Genomic DNA, 15,171 nt, shown 5'->3' on the forward strand with positions numbered 1-15,171 from the left:
ATAGCCTCCCAGCCGCTCCTGCTCCAACGCGACTCAACCATATTGGAGTAGCTGCCCGAGCCAGGCCACGCCCACAGCAACAGCGGAGATTAACTCCATAGCAGCCGGGCAGGAAGCAGAAACCCTGTCTGCGCGCAGCTGCGCAGCACAAGCCACTAGAGGCCGCTGTTCTCCCAGGAGAGGAGGGCCACAAACCAACAAGAAAGGAAGTCCTTCCAGCCGTCACTCGTCCCAGCTCTGCAAACTATTCCTATCACCATGAAAAGGCAAAGCTACAGGCAGACAAAGATCACAGAGACAACACCAGAGAAGGAGACAGACCTAACCAGTCTTCCTGACAAAGAATTCAAAATAAGAATCATAAACATGCTGACAGAGATGCAGAGAAATACGCAAGAAAAATGGGATGAAGTCCGGAAAGAGATCACAGATGCCAGAAAGGAGATCGCAGAAATGAAACAAACTCTGGAAGGGTTTATAAGCAGAATGGATAGAATGCAAGAGGCCATTGATGGAATTGAAATCAGAGAACAGGAACGTATAGAAGCTGACATAGAGAGAGACAAAAGGATCTCCAGGAATGAAACAATATTAAGAGAACTGTGTGACCAATCTAAAAGGAACAATATCCGTATTATAGGGGTCCCAGAAGAAGAAGAGAGAGGAAAAGAGATGGAAAGTATCTTAGAAGAAATAATTGCTGAAAACTTCCCCACACTGGGGGAGGAAGTAATCGAACAGACCACGGAAATACACAGAACCCCCAACAGAAAGGATCCAAGAAGGGCAACACCAAGACACATAATAATTAAAATGGCAAAGATCAAGGACAAGGAAAGAGTGTTAAAGGCAGCTAGAGAGAAAAAGGTCACCTATAAAGGGAAACCCATCAGGCTAACGTCAGATTTCTCAACAGAAACCCTACAGGCCAGAAGAGAATGGCATGATATATTTAATACAATGAAACAGAAGGGCCTTGAACCAAGGATACTGTATCCAGCACGACTATCATTCAAATATGACGGTGGGATTAAACAATTCCCGGACAAACAAAAGCTGAGGGAATTTGCTTTCCACAAACCACCTCTACAGAACATCTTACATGGACTGCTCTAGATGGGAGCACTCCTACAAGGAGCACAGCACAAAACACCCAACATATGAAGAATCGAGGAGGAGGAACAAGAAGGGAGAGAAGAAAAGAATCTCCAGACAGTGTATATAACAGCTCAATAAGCGAGCTAAGTTACGCAGTAAGATACTAAAGAGGCTAACCTAGAACCTTTGGTAACCACGAATTTAAAGCCTGCAATGGCAATAAGTACATATCTTTCAATAGTCACCCTAAATGTTAATGGGTTGAATGCACCAATCAAAAGACACAGAGAAACAGAATGGATAAAAAAGCAAGACCCATCTATATGCTGCTTACAAGAAACTCACCTCAAACCCAAAGACATGTACAGACTAAAAGTCAAGGGATGGAAAAACATATTTCAAGCAAACAACAGTGAGAAGAAAGCAGGGGTTGCAGTACTAATATCAGACAAAATAGACTTCAAAACAAAGAAAGTAACAAGAGATAAAGAAGGACACTACATAATGATAAAGGGCTCAGTCAAACAAGAGGATATAACCATTCTAAATATATATGCACCCAACACAGGAGCACCAGCATATGTGAAACAAATACTAACAGAACTAAAGGGGGAAATAGACTGCAATGCATTCATTCTAGGAGACTTCAACACACCACTCACCCCAAAGGATAGATCCACCGGGCAGAAAATAACTAAGGACACGGAAGCACTGAACAACACAGTAGAGCAGATGGACCTAATAGACATCTATAGAACTCTACACCCAAAAGCAGCAGGATACACATTCTTCTCAAGTGCACATGGAACATTTTCCAGAGTAGACCACATACTAGGCCACAAAAAGAGCCTCAGAAAATTCCAAAAAATTGAAATCCTACCAACCAACTTTTCAGACCACAAAGGCATAAAACTAGAAATAAACTGTACAAAGAAAGCAAAGAGGCTCACAAACACATGGAGGCTTAACAACACGCTCCTAAATAATCAATGGATCAATGACCAAATCAAAATGGAGATCCAGCAATATATGGAAACAAATGACAACAAAAACACTAAGCCCCAACTTCTGTGGGACACAGCAAAAGCAGTCTTAAGAGGAAAGTATATAGCAATCCAAGCATATTTAAAAAAGGAAGAGCAATCCCAAATGAATGGTCTAATGTCACAATTATCAAAATTGGAAAAAGAAGAACAGATGAGGCCTAAGGTCAGCAGAAGGAGGGACATAATAAAGATCAGAGAAGAAATAAATAAAATTGAGAAGAATAAAACAATAGCAAAAATCAATGAAACCAAGAGCTGGTTCTTCGAGAAAATAAACAAAATAGATAAGCCTCTAGCCAGACTTATTAAGAAGAAAAGAGAGTCAACACAAATCAACAGTATCAGAAACGAGAAAGGAAAAATCACGACGGACCCCACGGAAATACAAAGAATTATTGGAGAATACTATGAAAACCTATATGCTAACAAGCTGGGAAACCTAGGAGAAATGGACAACTTCCTAGAAAAATATAACCTTCCAAGATTAACCCAGGAAGAAACAGAAAATCTAAACAGACCAATTACCAGCAACGAAATTGCAGAGGTAATCAAAAAACTACCAAAGAACAAAACCCCCGGGCCAGATGGATTTACCTCGGAATTTTATCAGACATACAGGGAAGACATAATACCCATTCTCCTTAAAGTTTTCCAAAAAATAGAGGAGGAGGGGATACTCCCAAACTCATTCTATGAAGCTAACATCACCCTAATACCAAAACCAGGCAAAGACCCCACCAAAAAAGAAAACTACAGACCAATATCCCTGATGAACGTAGATGCAAAAATACTCAACAAAATATTAGCAAACCGAATTCAAAAATACATCAAAAGGATCATACACCATGACCAAGTGGGATTCATCCCAGGGATGCAAGGATGGTACAACATTCGAAAGTCCATCAACATCATCCACCACATCAACAAAAAGAAAGACAAAAACCACATGATCATCTCCATAGATGCTGAAAAAGCATTTGACAAAGTTCCACATCCATTCATGTTAAAAACTCTCAGCAAAATGGGAATAGAGGGCAAGTACCTCAACATAATAAAGGCCCTCTATGATAAACCCACAGCCAACATTATATTGAACAGCGAGAAGCTGAAAGCATTTCCTTTGAGATCGGGAACTAGACAGGGATGCCCACTCTCTCCACTGTTATTTAACATAGTACTGGAGGTCCTAGCTACGGCAATCAGACAAAATAAAGAAATACAAGGAATCCAGATTGGTAAAGAAGAAGTTAAACTGTCACTATTTGCAGATGACATGATACTGTACATAAAAAACCCTAAAGACTCCACCCCAAAACTACTAGAACTGATATCAGAATACAGCAAAGTTGCAGGATACAAAATCAACACACAGAAATCTGTGGCTTTCCTATATACTAACAATGAACCAACAGAAAGAGAAATCAGGAAAACAACTCCATTCACAATTGCATCAAAAAAAATAAAATACCTAGGAATAAACCTAACCAAAGAAGTGAAAGACTTATACTCTGAAAACTACAAGTCACTCTTAAGAGAAATTAAAGGGGACACTAACAGATGGAAACTCATCCCATGCTCGTGGCTAGGAAGAATTAATATCGTTAAAATGGCCATCCTGCCCAAAGCAATATACAGATTTGATGCAATCCCTATGAAACTACCAGCAACATTCTTCAATGAACTGGAACAAATAATTCAAAAATTCATATGGAAACACCAAAGACCCCCAACAGCCAAAGCAATCCTGAGAAAGAAGAATAAAGTAGCGGGGATCTCACTCCCCAACTTCAAGCTCTACTATAAAGCCATAATAATCAAGACAATTTGGTACTGGCACAAGAGCAGAGCCACAGACCAATGGAACAGACTAGAGAATCCAGACATTAACCCAGACATATATGGTCAATTAATATTTGATAAAGGAGCCATGGACATACAATGGCGAAATGACAGTCTCTTCAACAGGTGGTGCTGGCAAAACTGGACAGCTACATGTAGGAGAATGAAACTGGACCATTGTCTAACCCCATATACAAAAGTAAACTCAAAATGGATCAAAGACCTGAATGTAAGCCATGAAACCATTAAACTCTTGGAAGAAAACATAGGCACAAACCTCTTAGACATAAACATGAGTGACCTCTTCTTGAACATATCTCCCCGGGCAAGGAAAACAACAGCAAAAATGAGTAAGTGGGACTATATTAAGCTGAAAAGCTTCTGTACGGCAAAAGACACCATCAATAGAACAAGAAGGATCCCTACAGTATGGGAGAATATATTTGAAAATGACACATCCCATAAAGGCTTGACGTCCAGAATATATAAGGAGCTCTCACGCCTCAACAAACAAAAAACAAATAACCCAATTAAAAAATGGGCAGAGGAACTGAAGTGACAGTTCTCCAAAAAAGAAATACAGATGGCCAACAGACACATGAAAAGATGCTCCACATCGCTAATTATCAGAGAAATGCAAATTAAAACTACAATGAGGTATCACCTCACACCAGTAAGGATGGCTGCCATCCAAAAGACAAACAACAACAAATGTTGGCGAGGCTGTGGAGAAAGGGGAACCCTCCTACACTGCTGGTGGGAATGTAAGTTAGTTCAACCATTGTGGAAAGCAGAATGGAGGTACATCAAAATGCTCAAAACAGACTTACCATTTGACCCAGGAATTCCACTCCTAGGAATTTACCCTAAGAACGCAGCAATCAAGTTTGAGAAAGACAGATGCACCCCTATGTTTATTGCAGCACTATTTACAATAGCCAAGAATTGGAAGCAACCTAAATGTCCATCAATAGATGAATGGATAAAGAAGATGTGGTACATATACACAATGGAATACTACTCAGCCATAAGAAAAGGGCAAATCCAATCATTTGCAGCAACATGGATGGAGCTGGAGGGTATTATGCTCAGTGAAACAAGCCAAGCGGAGAAAGAGAAATACCAAATGATTTCACTTATCTGTGGAATATAAGAACAAAGGAAAAACTGAAGGAACAAAACAGCAGCAGAATCACAGAACTCAAGAATGGACTAACAGGTACCAAAGGGAAAGGGACTGGGGAGGATGGGTGGGTAGGGAGGGATAAGGGGGGGAGAAGTAGGGGGGTATTAAGATTAACATGCATGGGGGGGTAGGAGAAAAGGGAGGGCTGTACAACACAGAGAAGGCAAGTAGTGATTCTACAACATTTTGCTATGCTGATGGACAGTGACTGTAAAGGGGTTTATAGGGGAGAGCCTAGTAAACATAATATTCGTCATGTAAGTGTAGATTAGTGATAGAAAAAAAAAAAAAAAAAAAAAAAGGGCAGTTTCTGTGTGGTAACCTCCAACGAGTTCTACACAAGGGTATAAAGGGCATATAAAAGTGTAGGCAAAGGGTCTGTTTGTGTTTATACAGAGGATCAAAGCCTAATTTGGCTACCCCGAAAATGAACTAAGATACGATATGAAAGAGAACTTCCAACATCAACACTCTCGGGAAGACTCATGCCAGAAGATGATCATCAAAAAACCCCAACAAAGATCCACACACTGCTACAGCTGTAGATGCACTCATCCCACCAGCTCTTGGACTTGCCATGGGAATGAAGGAGATATCTAAGCTGGCCTGTGCATACAGTAAAACAACAAAATTGGACTGGATCTATACTGTTGGAACTCAACCAAGAATTTGGAGAAGTGCAAATTGTAGCGCTCCAAAGTCTTACAACTACAAACTATTTACTGTTAAAAGAACATATGGCATGTGAACAATCCCCAGGAATGGGTTGTTTTAATTTGTCTGATTTCTCTCAGACTGTTCAAGTTCAGTTGGACAATATCCACCATATCATAGATTTCACAAATCATTCACAAATGCCTAAGGTGCCTAACTGGTTTTCTTGGTTTCACTGCAGATGGCTGGTAATTACAGATATGCTTTGGTTATGTAACTATACTCCTATTATGTTAATGTGTGTGCGCAATTTAAGTAGTAGCTTAAAACCTGTACATGCTGAAGTTACTCTACAAGAAGATATATCAAAGAAATAATCAATCTTCCCATGTTTTCTTCCGCCTGCTACTTCTATAGCTTTTCTTCTTCCTTCCTAATTACAACCCTTAAATAGAATTCGTGCCTCATATCAAATTTACCGAGTATCATAATTCTTCCAAGTGGTAAAGATACCTCAAGACAAATGCTGGGCATAGAAGCCACAGGGCATTAATATGCAAAGAAGTAAAAAGCTAACTTTTTCAAACAATAAGGCTTCTCTCTCACTTACCAACTTCACATTTCCCTGTATGGCCCCGGAAGATGACTGGTTAGCCAGAGACGGGTAAGATTCCTCAAGGGAGGAACAACCTAAGACAGGCACAGTCGCAGGGGGGCCATCAGGTGAGAAATTGGGGATCAACAGAGGTGAGGCTTAGAACCTCACCCCCCCATTGTGAGAGAAATCTTCTGCATACGTGGATGTTTTATTGCCCTGGTCTAGCTTGGATTAACACATAGTCTACAGGCACACACCTGATCATCTACATGTGCTCTCTTACAACACTAAACTATGTTTTCTACCTTTATCTTGTATCTACCTACCACTTCAGCATTTTATTAAAAATAATAATAATAAAGAGAGAAATGTGGTATCCACATATAAATCAAGTATAAAAACCAAATGAGTATTCATATTTGAACTGACTGTTTAGAGTTCATAATGCATGAGCAAAACCGAAAGTTTCTGTGATGACTGCCCTTGTACTGTTCACTATGTAACTTGTTCATTATGTAAGAATTTGTTCTACATGTAAAAACTTGTTTGTTATGCCTCAGAAGATTGGAGACTGACAAAAATTATGCTTGGGGTGGATTAATGATTGTGCATTGAGCATTGACTCCCCTATACAGAATTTTATTGTCGTTAACAACCATTTGATCAATAAATATGAGAGATGCCCTCACAAAAAAAAAAAAAGGACAGACTTCCAATGGTAAAATAAATTAGTAACCGGGATGTAATGTATAGCATAAGGAATATAGTCAAGATATTGTAACAGCCTGGTAGGGTGATAGCTGGAACCTAGAATTATGTATATAAATGTTCTACCACTGTGTTGTACACTTGAAACTCATGTAATGTAATACTGTGTGTCAACTACCCTTAATAAAAAATAATTATTTAAAAAAAAAAAATTCTTACTTGGACAAATTAGAATTTAGTAATACTCCCACAGAACTTGAAAGGATTCTTGAAATTTAGCTGATCCACAAAAACGAACATCTGGGAACAAGAGAGTCTGAAGAACACAATGTGCAACTGTTGAAAGCTACCAGAACAGTGGACGGGGAGGCAGGAGGCCACGAGTTTGAGTCCAGATTCTATCACTAATGGAATGTGTAATCATCTACAAATGGCTTCATGTAACTACAGGGAACCCATGTTTCTACATTTACAAAAGAGGATGCTAAAACAGATTTTTTTTTAAGATCTACTGAAAAGGTTGCTGAGAGGGTACAGAGTGACCTTGGGAGCCATGGGAGGGGAGGAGAGCATGCATGGAGAGAGTGTTTCTCCACTGTTTCTCCACTCAGCCTCTCACTTCCAGATAGCAGTGTCTCTTTCATATCTCTTACTTACTGAGTATGCAGAGATGTCTTTGGAAGGAAAAACAAGTCCCATGTACTGGACATCTCTGCAAAGATGGCTAATAGATAATCAAGTCCAAAACGAAACTCGAATCTTCAACCCAAATATGCTCCAACCACATCCTTCTGGATTCCAGCTGATGGCAGCTCCATATGTCTAATTACTCAACCAATCCTTTGCTTTTACTCACAACCCGCATCGGATTTTTCGGGATCACGCATCGTTTCCATCTTCAAAATGCACCACTTCTCCTCGTCCCCTTGGAGGCTGCCACCACAGTGTCTCACCTGGATCACAGAAATAGCCACCCTCCTACTTGTACCTTTGAGCTTTTACCTTTGAGTGTTCCCAGAACAGTCAGGTACAAAGCAAATCTAAGTCAAGCACGTCAAATAATGTCACTCCTTTTTCAAAACTCTTCAGTGATTCTTTATTTCACTCAGAATAAAAGAATCAATCCTGTGAGATAAAAAAATCCTAATGACTTGTGTTGCTGGGCCCCGGGGGCCTTGCCCCTTTGTCTTCTTCCACTGGCTCGTCTCCCACTCAGCTCCTGCCCCACTGGCCCCTGGGCTCTCCGTGCAGCAAGCTGGATTCTCTCCTGCCTCAGGGCCTTCCCACTACCTGGCCTGCTCTTCCCCCACCTATCAAGTGATGAAAAGTTCACCTCTTCTCTAGAATCTTGGAACTGTAATTACTACTCAGTAACTTTACTTTTGTGATTCTTGGTATTTCTATGATCTCATAGCAACCAATTAAATATTCCATATGGCTATTTTTTAAGTATTTAAAATATTTTGCTAACATTTTCCTTCCTAACATTTCACTTTTTCAATGAGACTTCCCTTGACCACTTTATTTAAAATTCAACCCATGACCTTCTCCAGCATGTCCTATCCCTGTTATCCTACCCTACTTTTCTTTTTATCCATCATCCATTTTTTATTTTACATGCATTATTTATTGTCTCTTACATATTACCCACATAGCTTTGTAGAATGAATATAAGGTAATGATGAAAGACTTCTCTGACTTCTTTTTCCCATTGATATATCTTAAGCATCTAAAATAGTGCTTCCCTTCCACACAAACTAAATGCTCAATTTTTATTTGTTCAATGTTGAAAAAGTCAAGAAAGATTTTCGTTACTTAAAAAAATCATCAACTAGAACATATGAACACCAAGATGTCTCCTACCTCTAAAATATTATTATTCTATGAGTCAATACATAAAATGGATTTTGCAGACTCCCAGAACTTCTGTCTGGCTTTGAGGCCTAGCTGCTTCTAGAAACATCAGTAACAAAACAATGTTTTTCATGTTTTGTTTGTCTGAAGTTACACAGTGCTCAACTATTTTACGCACCACTAGCAGTTGATATACTCTCTCACTCCCCATCCCTTTATCAGCACCACACAGAGGATGGTTTTGAAACTCTCCTAGCTTTCTATCTTGCTTCTGGCTGTTGTAAGGTTCAGCCATTTGGAGACTACTTAGAATTTTGCATTGCTGCCATATTTGGATCTGCCCACCAGCCATTGGCTGAAGAGGAGAGCTGATTGAGCAGAATGGATCCCCCATCCAGCAGACAGTCTCCAGCATGGGTCCTCCAGAAATGAATGCATCTGAGGCCTGAACAGGCTCTATGGCTTTAGAGGCACTTAGCTTGTCAGGGGCTTGGAAGATGAGAACTTTGCCCACTGGGTATATCTAGGAGGAGCCCTTCTTCAAGGGAAGTACATTTTCTGCTCACTTTGTGCAAGGCATTTCTCCCTGCCTCCTTACGTTATTGAATCCATACCTAGGAAACACCACTGAGTGGTCTAACAAAGACAAGCAGCTACCCAAGGGTGCTAAGAAAGCAAGATGTTTGGATATGTTTCTCCTTTCTTTCTCCCTCACAGATGAGTTCTGTACTTATCCCAATAGTTGACTGTCTTATCTATGCTCCTTTTCTTCTTATGAAATTCTAGAGATATTTTCACAAGTTCTTATGTGGGTAAGAAAATAGGGGATATGATTTTTTTTTAAATAGTGAGTGAGAAAATAATCTGTGAAAGGAAAACACAAAAAAGGAATTGTTTTTGTTTGCCATGGACTGTCTTTTTTGTCTTTCCTTCTTTTTTTTAATAACTTCAATTTTTATTACAAAATTTTATTCAATTTTTTATAACTTCAGTCCTCTTTTACTCAGGATTTTTAATCACACTATGGAGGAAATGATTTAGAATCAGAAAAGCAAGGTTAAAATATTTTGATGTTTCTTTAACTTACTGAGTGGTTATGAGAAGTTACTGAACTTATCCTTACTTTTCTTTATCTTGAAATTGTGGATAATAAGAGAACTGATGAACCAGGTTTGAGGGAAGATGAAACAAGATAATGTAATAATGTAATATGTTGCGTTGCAGATTTGTGAATATATATGTATCTATAAAATCAATCTGTTGGTCAATTGATTAATACCTGGGACCTGACATTTTTCCATGTTTTTATTGTTGTTCCTCAGACCTTCCCCACTGACATGAAGCTCTTAGACCTCAGGGATTGTCCTGTTCAACCCTTTATCTCTAACATCCAGGAAAGAGTTCAACAGCCCAGTGTAGGGACCTGAAAATTTTGAAGAATGAACCAATGAATGAATTGTCTTTTAGGAATTTATTTTTCTTTAGATTGTCTTGTGAATTTTGGTTAGGGACAGAAATTTTTTAAAAATCTTAAGAGACTTTTGAGAAACATATGGCAATTAATTTATAATCTTCAGGATTTTGACCTTTTCTTTACCTCTCAGTAGATTTCTAGATGTAATTACTATGCCACATTGTTAAAGGAGAAATAAAACAGGCTTAGAACCATGTAGAATTCTTTCCAACATACTAAAATGGCAGCCATGTTAGTTTTGCTATACTTTCAGAGGTCAGGATGGGAGTGATGGAGAGACAAGGGTAACAGACCAAAAGCGGTGGAATCACATCAGCTGGAGGGCATTTGATTATGTGGATGGAATAGAAATCTCCCAGCATTTTTCTTTTTTAACCAGGGGGAAGTGGAAGGGTATCCATCAAATACTGGAACATGCTCCTGATCTTCAGGCAGTGGCAGAGAGAAGTCTGTTGACTCCTTGGAAAGAGAAGTGGAATGATAAAGGCTTGTGAAGAATTTCTTGTTAAAACCTCAAAATTCAGTGTAGTGTGAGCACAAATTAGATAGAATACAAAAGCATACAGTCTTAAAGAATAACTGTATAAAGTGTGATTTTTGAGGGAAACTCAAGCACTCTGGATGGCCCTTGGAGGATTTATTGAATGTTCTGGCTTACTTGAATTCAACTGAGAACAAAAAAGCTTTCAAATGGAGTCAGTCGGGTGGGCATTTCTGGGTATATTTTGCCTGATTATCAGCTCTAAGTAGGCAGTATGTATGGATTCAAAAAAGGCAGGTTGCACTCTGGAGTCATTCGCACTGATGTTTACCCTCCCACAACTCTCCTCAGAGCCCCTTTGTCTCTGTACCTGGACATGAGAATGGCAGGCCAAGCGCTACAGGTTGTCCGGCAGTAAGTTGAATGATGCAGTAGGCAGACTTCTTAGACTGACCCTCAGTCTCTCTGCTTCCTAGTAGTGAGTGTGGGCTGGACCTGGTAACTTTCACCTAGCAAATACAGTAGGACAAAAGTAGCAAAATGACTTTGAGGCTAGGTGGCAAAAGGCTGTGACTTCCACTTGCTTACACTCTCTCTGGCTCATCTTGCATACTCTGATAAAGAAAGCTGCTATTGTGAGCTACCTTATGGGAGGCCCACATGGCCAGGGACTGAGAGTGGCCTCTGGGCATTAGCTCATGAAAACTGAGGCTTAGTTCACCTACAACAACTATGTGAATGAGCATGGAAAAGGATCCTCCCCTGTTGGTCCTTGAGATGACTGCAGCCTCACGTGTCACCTTGGTCACAGTCCATGGGGACAGAGGACCCAACAAAGCTGTGTTGGAGTCCTGGCCCATAAAAACTGAGAAAATAGATGCTGTCGTTTTAAGTCACTGAGCTTTAGGGTAAATTTGCTTCTTGTGTGGACCTTTCTTTAGGTGATTAATGAGCTGCTTCCAATTAGTTTGTAAATCTCTTTTTTGTAGTTGAAGTAGGCACAACACAGTACTTCTGTGTGAAAGATGCTTTTTTCCAGGCTTCTACAATGCTTTTGCTAAGGAGAAAGGATGCGGAAGAAGTATTTGGCTTTGGCTCGCACCTCCCCCACAGTGGTATAATGGGAAATACATATTTGGTTTCTGTCTCAGCTTCCTGCCAAACAGCTTTATGTCATAAATCTGAGTCCCAAGCCAACTCATACTCCCACCAGGAAAGGGAAGAAACCTGGTGATGGTAATAGCTCGAATCACCATGCTCAAAGGAAACTGTCAGCCTCTCCCCTAACTGACACCCCATCCTTTAGTTCTTTTGAAGGATATCCTGCATTCTGGTGAGGCTCTGGATGTCAAGGGCTAAATGTGAAGCAGGAAGTATTCTCTGTGTTCAGGGAATAAGTTATAGAACAGCTCCACATCCCCACCAGATTGAAGGCAGCCAAAATGTAGTTTCTCTTCTTGAGAATCAGTGATTTAGGAGATCACCATTCCTCCATGTGGCCTGGGGGGCAGCAGTGGGGCGGAGAATATAGAGATCCTCAGGGTATTTGTCAAGAGTGTCCAACCTACCCCCTCTGGTCCTCTCTTCTCTATATCTTGATGGGCACAGTGGAGCCATACTCAGAAGAGCCCACACTATCTGTTTCACTTCAGGCCTGCCATCTTAGCTTTTCACATCTTGGGTCATATCCCCACTGTGGGAGCAGGCTTGGTTTAGGAATACATAAACCCTGAAAATCGCTGGCTCTTGACATCACATGGTCAGCATTTCTGGATGTGTATCTGAAAGTTCCTGCCATGTCCAGACTCAAGAGGAACAGAATCTTCTGAGAGAATGACAGGCTGGCTAGTCTTGCAATTTAGGATAGTAAGGTTTTTTTGTGTTGTTCAAATTAATGCTTTTATTTCCATCTGTACCACTAGCAGGGGAGTCTAAAACAGACTGAGTTATCTGAATATAGTTTAAATGGACCAAAGGAAGACTGCAAGTATGTTCTTTGAAAAAGGAAAAGGGGTTTTTTCATATCAATCTTTTCCTATTTTGCAGTTTCTGAACAGTAGAAACTAAACATTTTTTTCCCAATTTAATATGAAGGAATACAACTTTAATGATCAACCATTTGTTTTTAAGCATAGAATTTAAGAGATTTGGCCCTGTGGTTGTCTTGGCTCCTTATAACTTAAATCCTAATAACTTAAATATTCTTTTATCTTAATTCCTTTGCCTCTAAAAATCATTAACTGAATGAATAACTTATTTAAAACAATTTAGGCATGAAATAATTTTCAACACTTTCAAATGACTGACCATAAGGCAAGCACTACAGTACCCAGGGAGAATACAAACATGAAGAAAACAAAGTCCTTATCCTCAAGGAGCTGAAAGTATAGTAAGAATGAGAGTCATAAAAGTAGTCAACTAGGAGAAAGGGAGAGTAGTACAATGGGAGAAGTATATTCAGGGCACTACTATGGATTTTGAATAAAGTTTAGGAGGCAGAGTGAGAGTAAAACTAATTATTGACCACCCACCTAACTTCCTGAACAATGGGAGTTATTGAATCCGTTTCAAAGATGGAGACACTGAAAGTCAAAGAGCTAAATGACATTTCTAAATTCAGTGGTGTAGACAAGAGTGAGGCTGAGAAAGCAGCCAGCCAGGTCAGTCTAAATCCAAAGCCCATGATTTACCCACTCCTTTTACACTATGCTTAGTGACTGTCTAGCAGAAATGACTAGAAAGGACTCTGCTTCCAAACTCCATGACACCTCAAGTATTTCCTGTAGTTACTCCTACATCTGCTGCCATATAATTACTAAAAAGTCCATTAACATCCACAGAGAGAGGACACTACGTTTTTTAAATATTTTCCCCCATTATGAGTATTAGTGTTATTTCATGTTTATGCCTTCCTCGCCAACTATATTAAATTTGACACATTTACTGTACATTTTTATTCCTTCTCTGGATCTGGCTGGGACAGAGGGGTTTTCTCTAATTAGTTTATATATTAGAGTTTATGTTTCATTCTGCAGCTGTCTGGAGACTCATTGTTGTTATAGGTACAATATAAATGTTAGTCATTATCATGACAAAACCTCAATAAACAGTTATAGCTTCAGGAGTTTATAAAGAATCTGAAATAATTCAAGTCATGAAGGATACCATTATTAGCAACTGCTGAGCTGGTTTCAGCAGTGCATTGCACTTCCCGCACTTTTACCCTGGCTGTCCTAACGCACGACTCTATTTTGACAGGCAAAAGCAATTAAATCACTTTTTTAGAATTTAGCTCATCTTCGTCGCCATTCCTCCCTCTCATCTTCTGCCTCCATCCAGTCTGTCATTAGTGCACACTCTGGCCTCAGCAGAGCCAAAAAATGAGAAAAAGAATTTCTAGGAAAGAGGGAGACCTATCATGGAGTGTGAAGGACTTTGCACTAGAACTTAAGGGCCCTAGAGGCTGCCTGTGCTTTCTGGGACTTGAAGGTACGTTGCTGCAATTCAACCACAGGCAGAGGCTGCATGCTCGCATAAGGGCAAGACCAACAGAGAAGTAGAAAGGTGGCCACTGGTAAAGGAGGGAGCCCTCTGAGATGCTGAAGATGACCACTTCCAGCTCTTAGAAATGCTGAAAGCCTAGGCAAAGGAAAATGGCCAGGAGGGACTTTCAAGGCCATATCACCAATTTTTCTCTGTGTCTGGAGTAATATGTTACACACACAAACAAAAACAGGCTTCTGCAGCAAGGCCCCTGTAACACTGCAGTGAGTGTTGAGTGAATTGCCATACTTGTTTTAGCTCATTTGAGCACCAGAATCTTGACTCTAATAGTTAAGTTCTGGCTAGTCAAACAAACTAGCTATACATATAATACCTATGGAGAGTTATCTTGTTTTAAAATTATTCTCATTATATTAAATATACAAATCTTAAACATGCAGCTTGATTAAATTTTGTATACACACCTGTATATCCACCACCCTAAAAAAAGATACACTTTCGTTACCCCTAGTGTTTGTCCAGTGCCTCCTCTTAGAAGGATTCTTTACTACATGATCTTTTAAAGTTGATAAAAATATTTTGAGAAATGAATAATCCCACATTCCACAATAGTAACATAGAAGGGAGTAATATAAAGTGAATGAAATCCTGTATTTTTTTTGTTGCTCTCCAGATTCTTCTTACCAGGAAACCAATAGCCACTCAATCAGGGTGGCAACAGGGATGGAC

The sequence above is a fragment of the Manis pentadactyla genome, chromosome 7 (assembly GCF_030020395.1).
Source record: "Manis pentadactyla isolate mManPen7 chromosome 7, mManPen7.hap1, whole genome shotgun sequence".
Taxonomy (NCBI): Eukaryota; Metazoa; Chordata; class Mammalia; order Pholidota; family Manidae; genus Manis; species Manis pentadactyla.